The sequence below is a fragment of the Thermobia domestica genome, chromosome 1 (assembly GCF_964235325.1).
Source record: "Thermobia domestica chromosome 1, izTheDome1.hap1.1, whole genome shotgun sequence".
Classification (NCBI taxonomy): Eukaryota; Metazoa; Arthropoda; class Insecta; order Zygentoma; family Lepismatidae; genus Thermobia; species Thermobia domestica.
In genome coordinates, this window is record NC_137454.1 from 100,766,735 (window position 1) to 100,777,941 (window position 11,207).

Sequence of the window (11,207 nt, forward strand, 5' to 3'; positions counted from 1 at the left end):
CACACCAGAATCCCCTGACATTCCGACCTGGAATCCCGGATCACTCACGTAACGCAAGAAACCAAGGGCACCGATTTCTCTGTAAATTTGGGGGGGGAGGGCATTCAGATGCAGAAGATATATATATCAGGATTTTAAGACAAATTGCACTCTAATTATGCCAAATATTGTATATTCATAAATACAATAGGGGGCCCACATGAGCTTTGGCGGGCCCGGGCCCCCACAGGATCGGCGCCCTTGAAGAAAACCGGCATCTTTTCATCATTACGTAGTCCACCGCCCCGAATTTCGGTTTATTCTCCTTAAAAAATGTTATGCTAATCACTACATTTTCTTTCATAAACTTATAATGCTTTTTGTAATCTCCATTTCCAACATTTCTATGCAGTTTACAAGTTTTTTTACGTAGCGAAACAATCATATACTCTGCCATATTTCGCACGGAGTCACCTATTTAGCTTGCTCTACAAATTTGGAGAAGTTACTAGCATCACAGAGGAGTCTTTGATTTTTATTGATATCAAACGCGTGGTATTTACTCGGCTCGAGAATAGAGGTGTGGTTACTTCAAAAGGGCGGGGCTTCTCCGAGGTCAGCCGAGACGACTAGTGCTCAGTTCTCTTTTTTATTGATACCAATGAGAGTAACTACTTCAAAATTGGGCGTAATGAGTAACTTCTCCGTTTTATTGATATCACCCACTGTGTGGTATACAATATACGGAATTCAAGATGGCTGCCATGATGTACACTAAATCATTTAACACTGTTTCTACACCAATGCCAAATTGTAACATTTTAGTTTACTCCGTTCATACGTCTCTTTGTTATTGCCCTGTCACAATACATTTTTTCTATTAGATACATATGTCAAACATAGCATTCCCTGTAACAAACAGATGATGTGTAAAAAATGAGTTCACATTCTCATTTGGGAGAATATTCAAGCCTAGGTTGAAGTGTAAAATCATAACCTTTTACATTTAAAACAATATTGTGTGATATGCAATATGGCGGAATTCACGTACTGCGCAGATTTAAATGGTACGCTGTGTCAAGTATATATTCCCTATAAAGATATGAGTACTCAGAAGGAAACATCCACTCCAAATCAGTACGTCTACGCATGTCGTTATTATTGTTCTGTCCCAATGACCTGTATACAGATCCACATATGTCTTCTCACAGCAACATTATACTAATCTTTTCCACAGAATATTTTTCATTCTATACTTTGATCCAGGGGTAGAAATGAAATTTTAGAACTAAGGGGAAAGTCAATAATAGATAGAGTTTGATTAGGCTATGTATCAAGAATACAAACTCAGACAGTCGGAAGTGCAAACAAACTTTAATGGAGAACGACTTAAGCAATAGCGATTGTTGCAGAACAATCAACAGCCAAACAAAACTAATTTCACCATTCAAATTTCCTATTTGTTACTAATAACTACAGATATTTTTCCTTCTTTTGCACAAACACTTCAACTTACTAAGGGGATACTTTCCCCTTGTGCATGCCTGATTTCCACTGTTGCTTTCATCTCAGGCTTTTTACACGTGGACCGTATTTACCGGGCAATTTTGACGTTGGGCCCTTTTGACTCGTGTCTTTTTGTCGCGGGGCCCTTTCGCCCGGACCTTTTCCACGCTGGGCCGTTTTGACTCAGGCCCTTTTGAGGCGGGGCCCTTTTGACCCTGGCTCTTTTGACGAAGGGCCCTTATAACTCGAGCCCTTTTGACCCGGGCAATTTTGACGCGGGGCCGTTTCTACTCAAGGCCTTTTGTCGCGAGGCCCTTTTACCCGAGCCCTTTTAACATGCGCTCTTGTAACTCGGGGCCGTTTCTACTCGGGCCCGTTTGACGCAGGGCCCTTTTGACTCTTGTCTTTTTTCTCGCAGGACCCTTTTCACCCGAGACCCTTTGACGCAGGGCCGGTTTGACTTGGACACTTTTGTTGCGGAGACTTTTGAGCCGGACCTTTTGGCTAAGGCCTTCTTGTAGCGGGGCCCGTTTTGACATGGGTCCATTTGACATAAGGCCCTTTGAGTCGGGGTCCTTTTGACTCGGGATCTTTCAACGCAGGGCCCTTTTAACTAGAGTCCTTTTGACCCGGGCCCTTTTGATGGGGTCGTTTAAAGGGGGGCCTTTTTTCGCGGAGACCCTTTCACCCGGGCCCTTTAGACTCGAGCCCTTTGGTCGTCGAGATCTTTTGACCCCGGGCCGTTTAGACTCAGGCACTTCCGCATAGACTCCTTTTATCCGGGCCCTTTTGACCAGGGCTCTTTTCACGCAGAGCCGTTTTTACTCGGGCCCGTTTGACGCAGGGCCGTTTCGACTCGGGTCTTTTTGTCGCGGGACCTTCTGACCCGAGCCTTTTTGACTCGGGCCTCTTTGTAGCGTACTCCTTTTGGTACGGTCCATTTGACGTGGGGCCTTTTTGACTTCACCCCTCTTAGCACGGGGCCCTTTTGAATCTGGTTATTTTGTCGCGGAGAACATTGGACCAAGGCCTTTTTCACGCTGGGCTGTTTTGAAACGGGACCTTTTGAGGCGGGGTCCATTTGACCCGGGCTCTTTTGACGCAGTGCCCTTTAAACTCGAGACCTTTTGAGCCGGATCATTTTGACCAGGGGTTGTTTTGACTCGTGCCTTTTGTCGCGGAGACATTTTGACCCATGCCTTTTTGACGCGGAGCCGTTCTCACTCTGGCACTTTTGAGCGGGCCCTCTTGACCGGGCCTCTTTTGACCCAGGGCCACTTTGTCGCGGGCCCTTTTGACCCGGCTCCTTTTGACGCGGGGCAGTTTGGACTCGGGCTCTTTTGGCACAGGGCCTTTTGTCGTGAAGATCTCATGACCCGGGGCCGTTTTTAGTCGGGGCCTTTTGTCGCGGGTGGCCATTTATCCGGGTTCTTTTGACCGGATACCTTTTGACCTGAGTTCTTTTCACGCGGGGCCGTTTTTACTCGGGAAAGTTTGACGCAGGACCCTTTTGACTCGGGTCTTTTTTGTCGCAGGACCCTTTTGAGCCGGATCCATTTGACGCGGGGCCGTTTTGACTCGTTCACTTTTGTTGCGATCTTTCGACCAGGTCCCTTTTGACTCGGGCTCTTTTGTAGCGGGTCTCATTTTGACACGGGTCCATTTGACGCAGGGCCCGTTTTGCCTTGAGCCCTTTCCTCGCCCTTTTGACATAGAACCATATATATAACGCAGCAGCTGAAATTCCTGGGGCAGGTGGCGGGTATGAGTAAATTGATTATTAATCGATCCCTGGCGCAGTAAAATTAGTTACGCTACTGGTCATATCTCTTTCTTTCTCTTCTCTCTACATCGTATCGTTACAGTGAATCTGTTGCATATCATCTGCATAAGAGACAATTTTACATATTATAACAACAGACAGGTCCAAATTCATTAGCTTAAACGAAATTTCCCCCCTCCCTAGGGAGGCTCTCTCCTTGGGTGGTGAAGACAAAAGGGAATAAACACGGATCGCGTCATGGATCGGCGACCGATGCACTCGAATAGTTCCTACACAGAAATGCTTGATCAAATGGATCAAGAACAAAGGGATATACCAAGTTTAAGACCACAAGGTAGGCCTAATCTATCGAGAACGAACATAATGGATAAATCGACTAAGGAAGAAGGAAGAATATCATCGCAGAACGACAAAAGAGTGAAAGATTCACCAGGCAACAAGGACAATAAGAAAAGGAAAGACGGCACCCCAACAAAGAAACAGAACAACATGGAAGATGATGATAACGATGACAGCCAAATTTTAAGTGATGGAGAGGAGACGAAAGATGAATCAGCCAAAATACAAGAGGAAGATTTAATAAAGGAGTATGAAACAGCTTTAAGTTTTGTTGAACAAGCTGTCAAGAAAAGTAAAGCAAGTTCGGCAATCACACGTACAATTAACAGGAAGCTGATTGGTTGGGTAATAAAACAGTCAAAGGTAGAAGGGTTAAATAACCACCTAAAGATGGAACATAAAAAACTCAAAGAGGAAAACGAAAAATTGAAGGAAGACATTGAGAAACTTAAACAACAAAAAGGAACAAGTGCAGAAGAAAGACCACTGTACGCAACTATCGCAGGAAGAGAACAGGCGCCAAAACAGACTACCAAGAGAACGCAAATGATTGAAAACACAAAAAACAAACAGAAGCCTACCATCTTCTTGAAAGCAAAAGAAAATGAAAATATTACCACAGTTAAGGCGAACTTTGTCAGATTAGTAAATCCCGCTAAAGAAAAAATAAAAATAACAGCAATGAAAGAAACGAAAAATACATTAATTGTGGAAACTGCCTCAAATGCAGACATGGCTAAGATAACGAATAACAGAAACCTACATCAGATGGTTAAAGTCGAAAAGCCAAAAAAGAAAAAAACGTTGTTGATAATATATGATGTTCCAGCGGAATACACCAACGAAGAGCTGGTAGAAACATTAATTGAACAGAACTTTGAGGAAGAAGAAATAGAAAAAGCGAAAGAGGAAATAAAACCACGCTTTAGAACGGGACCCAAGAACAAAAGCAAATGCCATCTCGTAATCGAAACGAGCGCCGGCATAAGAAGGAAGCTGATTGGAGAAGGTAAAATATATCTTTATGTATGAGGTCCACGGAGTCAAAGACTTTGTAACTATCCCAAGGTGTTTGTTTTGTTTCGACTATGGTCACGTGAGTAAACATTGCAAGGAGGAGAAAAAAATCTGCATACAGTGCGGAAAACATGGACACGAACGTTCAAATTGCATTGAAAAAGACAAGGCAAAGATCTGTATACCGTGCAACAAAAGAAAAAAGAAATATGAGGCTAAATCAGAGAAGGACTGCGCGACCTACAAAATGTTTTACGAGCGCACCATCGCAAGGATAGACTATGATGGATAAGTATCCTGAAAGATTTATTTATAAACAACAAGGAAAAAACACAAAAAGTAAAAAGAAAAGTCGGTCCAATATAATAAGAGATAAAATTAGGTCTGAAAATAGAAGCAAGAATTTATTAAAATCAAAATTTGAAGATTGGCTAGAAAAATCAACACCAATAAGCAGCGCAGAAAAGGATATTATAATAGAAGGGGGATATATCGATCTTGAAGATACGAATACGTGTGTAATGCATCTCATTAATCCTGATTTGACAACATTCCCAAAAGGTTTTGCTGAGAAAGTGGTTAAAACTCATGAAAACTTTAAAATAGACAAAATGTATTATGTGGATATTAAAGAGGGAGACAAAGTCATCAGAGTAAATTACTCCTCGAATAAGTTTCGCACCAACTTCATCCATATAAGATCAAATAAAGAATCGGCTCTGGAAGACCTAGAAATAGTGTTAAGATTTATTTTAACCCTGGAGATAAGTAAAGATAAAATAAGAAAAGAAATTCTAGTCCCAGCACTTGCGATGGGGTTATGGAGCAAAAAGCCGCAAGAAGTACTCCAGAGATTATTCAAAACAATAAAAAATACACAAAAACTAACTCTAAAAATGAAAATAATGGACTCAAGACTCCTCAGTAGCTCAAAACTGGCACTTGAATATTACGAAAAAGAATGTAGCGAGACGGTTTGTCATTGGTACAATGAGAATGAAGTTAGAAAAGACTTAGAACACCCACACACAAAGATAATGAAAGAAAGTATTAAAGAGATGGAAAAGAAAACAGATTGGGATGCATCTGACAAGATGGACAGACTACTGATAGGAAGGGTTGAGTTGAGTTGATTTTAGTTTAGCGTCCCTTTCAGCAGCAAGGCTATATGAGACGTGGACCTACTGATTAACGTGGAATCCGAACCACATGAGCTCCCGCCGGGAATCGAACCCGTAATAGGAAGGGAAAAATATGAGAACAAAACCGGACACGGAAAAACTATATAAAAACATTGAAACGCAGATGATCCTTGGAAGATTAGAAGAATCTAAATTGCTAACTACGGCATTGAGACACCTAGTGCGACAACATATTGAACTCGGAAAAACCATTGTCTTCCCGCAGTTGGAAGACGTGGATGAAATAGAACTAAAGGCAAATGGGATAACATCTGATCCATACAATCTTTTAGAACATGTCAACAAAGTATACAAAAGAAGAGAAATGACACTGGACTTGCAAAAGGTGTATAGAGAGTTCGCTAAACAATATGGGAGAATCGTCTATGACCATAAAGCAGAGTGGCCACATTGCCACGTCAAAATTTTTAATCCTTGACCATCAAAATGGTTGAATTAACTGCAAACAATACGATTAAAATCATGCAGATAAGCGCAGGAAACTCAATAACGGTCATGGACGAGATTCAAGAATTAGCAGAAAAAGAGGAGATAGATATTATTCTCATACAGGAACCCTACACCAAAAACAATAAATTAACGGTGATGGGATCAATGGAAGTTATCTATGCAGGAGAGAAACCTAAAACTAACGCAGGTGATAAGCCAGGCACGGGGGAGAAACCGAACAAAAATAACACAGGAGAGAAACCAATGGCAGTTATAGTAAATAGAAACAAGAATTTCAAAACATTAAATTTAATTTAATTTAGAGATCCGTGGACAATTAGCATCGAACTTAAAACAGAAATGGGAAATTATAAAATCATAAATTGCTACTGTCAGTTTAGTCTGGACATCGAATCTTTTTTAATAAATTTGACAAAAATATGCGAAACACATAAAAAAGACGAAATACTTATTTGTATGGATGCAAATGCCAAATCACCAATCTGGAATAGTAGGATTACGGATGAAAAAGGGAAAAAGCTAGAAGAAATGATCGCGCAAAATGAGCTAGTGGTTATAAACGAAGAAGGACATCCGCCAACATTTAGAAACACGCAAGGTGGGGAATCGAATATAGACGTAACATTATCAACATTACAACTAAGTAACAGAATATGCAACTGGAGGGTCTTAGATACGCACACGCTAAGTGAGCACAATGTTATTATGTTCGCGATTGACGGTACAAATGTGAAAGAAAATATGAAAGCACAAGAAAACACACTAGTCTACAACACCAAAAGAATAAACTGGGAAAAATTTTGGAGAAACATAAACTTACCGAATATAAATGATGATCATGATGTGGATGATTTGTCAGTAAAAATAGAAGCCGAAATAATAAACGCTATCAAAAGTTCAACAAAAACAAAATCACAATATGACAAACCGATTAAAACAAAAAAATTTGGAATGGGGAGTTGCAAAATCTGAAAACGAAAACCAGAAAAGCAAGGAAATTATACCAAGCCACGTGGGATGCCGAACTCAAAGAAAGAAGATTAGAAAAATATAGAAAAATTAAAAGCAAATATCAAGATAAATTAAAAGAAACAAAATTAAAAAGTTGGAAAGCATTTTTAAGGGAAAACATAAATCTAGACATATGGGGCGAACCATATAAAATAATTAGTAACAAAGTAAACAAGCCAACAACACTTTCTACCCTCAAAATGGACAATGGAGAACATACCAAGGGTTGGGAAAATACAGTAAATTATTTAATGACAAAGCTTTTACCGACTGACGACCCAACTAAAGACAACGATGAACATAGGCAGGTACGAAATCAGATGAAAATACCACCTAGAAATGATGAACAAATAGAAAAAACTACCAACGAAGAGATAATAGCATACATAAAAATGCTGAAAAACAAGAAAGCCGCAGGACCGGATAATATAAAATCAGAAATATACAAGGATCAAGTGGAGAAATGGGCACCATACTTATCAAGACTGTACAACTTGTGTCTAAAACAGAGAAGGGTACCTAAAAACTGGAAGAAAGCCAATTTAGTCATAACCAAAAAGAATGACGACAAAATGAACGACGATCCAAAAGCTTACAGACCAATATGTCTCCTAAATACAATTGGCAAACTCTTCGAAAGAGTTATCGTAAAAAGATTAAACAAATACAGAAATGTAGAAAATGATAGGCTACAACATGGTTTTCGGAAAGGAAGAAGTACTGAGACTGCAATAAGGAGACTTTTGGAACTAATTGAAAAGGGTAAGACGGAGAAATATCAGGTAGTAATATACGTAGATATAAGTGGGGCCTTTGATAACCTATGGTGGCCATCACTATTTAAGCAATTTAAAGAAATGGGGGTACCAAAGTCTCTGTATGAATTGATGATAGATTACTGTACCGATAGGAACACAACATACATAGCACAAAATAAAAATATAACTACATACAATACAAAAGGATGCCCACAAGGATCCATATCTGGCCCTACATTGTGGGATATTGTAATAGATCCATGTTTGAAATGTCTTAATCGACTTGAAGAAACAGAAGGAGTAGTTGGTTATGCTGATGACATAGCGATAGTGTTGTCGGCATCTTCAAGACACGAAGTAGAAAGAAAGGGAAACATAATACTAGAAAAGCTACAAAAATGGTGTTCAACAAATAATTTAACACTTTCCGGAACAAAAACAAAGTATACAATTTTTGGACAGAAAATTCAAAGAGGTTCTATTCTAAAGATATCCAACAAAAAGATAGACAGAGTTAAAGAGTTTAAGTACCTGGGAGTATGGATAGATGAAAAATTAAATTACGGAAAACATATAGAGGAGATTACGAATAAGAGCAAAAAAGTAGCACACAAATTACTAACAATAGCAAGAAGAGACTACCAAATCCCTAAGAGGATATTGCAAACTTACAACAAAACAGTGATCATGCCAGTACTTAGCTATTGTGCCAGTGTGTGGTGCCACAGACTTTTTATGAACATAAAACTAAGACAAACAATAAATCGGGCACAAAGAGGGGTACTTATAAGAACCCTAAATGTAATAAAAACCATGTCAACGGAGGCTCTACAGGTACTGGCGCAGGAAGAACCGATACATTTCCAGGTACTAAGACAGGCCTATAAAATGTGGACGAAAAATAATGAAAATGCAAAAATTTTAGAAATACTAGGAATTCCAAATAACGAAGCAGAGTTAGATAAAATTATTGAAAGAAAATGGCAACAAGAATGGGAAAACTCAAGTAAAGGACAGAAAATAAAAGAAAACATACCGACGATACAAATAAAGAAAGAGATGCCAAACCTAAATAAGGAGACCATGGAGACACTTTCTGGCCATGGACCATTTAAGTCACATTTATACAGGATCACAATAGAAGAAAATCAGACATGTATCTGCGGAATGGCTCAGACACCCGAACATGTAACATGGACTTGTGCACACTTTATAACTAGAGAAGATATAATAAATATTAGAGACGAACTCAAAAATGAAACATGGGAAAACATCAGACAGGATAAAATAAAGCTACAGAAGTTCCAAGAATTGACAAAACACGTAGTGGGAAACATGTGGAACAGAAGAATTGAAAACAGAAGAAGGAGAGGACAGAACACAAACTAGTTTTAGAGAAAATATAACATACAGAATTCTGCTTACAAATAATAAATGCATTTTATAAAATTCCTGGAATGAAAACCGGAATAGGAAGACGCTACTCTTGTTTTGTGTTTAGTGTTTAGTGTCAGTGCTAGTGTCATATTGTTAATTGTGTGTCCTATATGTGAATGTTTGGTGCGATCTCAAGAAATAAACAAATAATAACATAAAAAGAAGTAATAAAAGACAGGAAAAACTCTGAAGAAATTTGTAGAAACCAATATTTGTTTCGCACTGTGTCTCTTGTTGTTATATTGTTATTAATGTATATTCTTTTTAATTTACTTTCAGGTGGCGGTAGAGGAAGCAGCCCAAAATAGTGCAAAAAAATTTTTTTTAATGAATGACAAATGATAAAAAAAAGAAGATTTATCTTTTATATATTTGTAATATTCTTTTACAGGTTTGTCCGTTTTTTGTAAAAAAAGGAAAATAATAATAATAAAAATGAAATAAAAAATAAAAAAAGGTACATTAAAGGGCATGGTTTAAAGTATTAGATGCCATGCTAGTAAAATATGCTTCACCTCAACCTGCTGAGGAATAATAGCCGAAAAAAGAGATAAACGAAAATAAAAGTAAAGAGAGAAAATAAAGGCAAAGTTGCGATTGCCCTATAATAAGTCCAAAAGTAATTGGCAACGGCAGGGGAATGTGGATGCCTTAAAACAAACAAACAAAAAAAAAAAACATCGTATCTGGAGATGAATGTTCTGACTAATAGGCTACAGCGGCGATTTTAAAAAGTAAGAAGATATATGCTACCAATTATAAATGTTATGAATTTAAACAATATATATAGGGCAATAAATCGAAAAACTCTATATGGGCCTTTTGCCCCCCCCCCCTCCCGTTGGAAAAAATCCTGCTGCTGTTAGTGATTATCATGTTGCTTAGTTACTGTATTATATTGTGCTATACACACAATAAATACTTCTGTGTTTTATTTAATAATAAGAACCTTATTTATGTTTATTACGGCCCTTGCTTGACAACAGCGAAACATATTCACGCTCAGTGTAAATAGATTCCATTCTCAAATAAGGTCAGTGAAGCGAATGAAATAACTCACGCACAAATTTAGGACTTAGAAAAGTGTCCTGCGAACATGTAGGAAATTTCTGAAGAGTAAAAAGCGCTAGTAGCAATTGTTAGCAGTTATTAATTTAACATATAAGACAATAAATTGAAAAACTGAGAATACGAATCTTTTCAGAGATGGCAGTGTACTGACGGTTCAAATCTGTGCCTTTACTCCCTATACCTACGTTATTTCCCTAGTCAAAATAAAAACTCTTCAAAATTAATCACAATTTCTTATGCAACCATCTCTTCCTTGGTGTACTGCGCCGTCACGGCGATGTAAAGGCACTTTTGGCGACGAGGATACATATTCTTTATTAAATAATCATGCATTGTAAAAATATTTCATCACCCTCCTCCCTGCATTGTGAATCACAAGCATAGCTTATTTTGTCTCTATGTTATTGATTGGTGTGTGTTTGTTTTCATGTTTGTATTTGTATGCTTTTTTTTTCTTTCTTGACTTGTACTTGTGCGTGTGTGTGTGTTTTCTTAAATGAACCCCTTTTTTCTTTTCTTTTTTTCATCATTTTACTGTATACCTGTATTTTTGTTCTATATAACCATATCTTTTGACTCAATTGATTGTGTTTTTTTGTATAACTCAATGTACTTCCTCGACAAGGGTTAGGTGGTAGAGCTGCAATATGCTGA